This window comes from Egretta garzetta, unplaced genomic scaffold, assembly GCF_000687185.1.
Source record: "Egretta garzetta isolate BGI_Z169 unplaced genomic scaffold, ASM68718v1 scaffold395, whole genome shotgun sequence".
Lineage (NCBI taxonomy): Eukaryota > Metazoa > Chordata > Aves > Pelecaniformes > Ardeidae > Egretta > Egretta garzetta.
The window spans coordinates 142,393-143,693 of record NW_009259794.1 but is presented as its reverse complement, the minus strand read 5'-3'; the positions used below and the strand labels follow the sequence as shown (position 1 = coordinate 143,693).

Genomic DNA, 1,301 nt, shown 5'->3' with positions numbered 1-1,301 from the left:
CACCACGGCTGCCCCCCGGCCCCGGGGTCCCCGCTGTGCCCCGGCACGCTCCCCACCAGGCACGGCTGATAAACGCTAATCTAATATGCATGCTTAATCCACTGCAACTGGTGTGAGATTAATTGAACCCTGCAAGAGCACATTGTCCGGGCTAAATAAAACCGGGGCCTCATCCCAAGCAAAGATGCTATCGGGGCTTGTGCCGCAGCCGGCACCGCGTGCGGCGGACCAGGAGGTGGGCGAGCCAGCGGCAAGGGCCAGGCTCCCAGGCGGTCACTGCCGGGGTCCCACAGCATCCTCCAGGATGGCTCTGGCACCACAGGAGCATCCCCACGCCGGGGATTTGAGCCTCCCGGGGTGCACCGTGATCCTGCAGATGCCCCAGTTTCCCTTTCCTTGCCCCCTTCTCATACTCCAGCCCCAGGAGAAACCCCAAGACCAAGCAGCATCCCTCCCCATACGACGGTTTCTTTACAGGGCCTGCCAAAATAAGTGGTGTGTTTTGAAAAATACCTTTTGTTTTCCTTTTCACGGACATGCCTATCTCTGGGCAAGGCTCCTCCAGCCTTCCAGGCTTCCCCCTTCCATCAGCGGAGCAGGATCCAGCCCCGACAGCAGAGGATGAACCACGAGCGTGCACAGAGTGACCTGGACTGGGCGGCTGCATCTGCGCAGCCTTGACCCGCCGGGTGCCCACACGATCCCTCCTGGGCTGGGCATCCCCTGGGCATTGCCTGCTGCCCAGCTTGGCAAAGTACGACCTGCATTGCCTCTGCCTGCCTGCTCCTGCCTGCAGCAGGCAGGGCCATCCCCTCTCCGTGATGCAGGGCTCTGTGTGGGCACCGCTGCCATCCCCTCGCCCTTCTCACCCCGCCCTGAGCCTGGGGTTTGCCCCGCGGGGTGCTGGCTGGCACTGCACGCCGAGCGCGGCGCAGCGAGGCATTGCAACAAGCTTTTCACGTCTGCAGTGCTGCAACCACCCACGGGCTCGGCCCGAGGGCCCCGCTCTCCACGCGCGCCTCCGGGCGCCGAGGGGCTGCGCCCGTGGGTTTGGCTTTGCCGTTGCTGGCAGGGAGGGAGGGGGCTGTGAGATGTTCACCCCAGCCTGCATCCTCGTCCCTGCCTGCATCCTCGTCCCTGCCTGCATCCCTGGCACCATCCTTGCCTGCAACCCCATCCCTGCTTGCAAACCCATCCCTCCCTGCAACCCTGGCACCATCCCTGCCTGCAACCCCCTCCCTGCCTGCAACCCTGGCACCATCCCTGCCTGCATCCCTGGCACCATCCCTGCCCGCACCCCC

The 1,301-nt window shown here is 64.7% G+C and overlaps 1 protein-coding gene across 1 annotated transcript in view; it reads right to left on the bottom strand.

Moving 5' to 3' along the window:
* Positions 1–1,301, bottom strand: part of CBFA2T3 (CBFA2/RUNX1 partner transcriptional co-repressor 3) — a 25,676-nt gene that overhangs the window by 8,562 nt on the left and 15,813 nt on the right. The gene's annotated exons all lie outside the window — the stretch shown is intronic.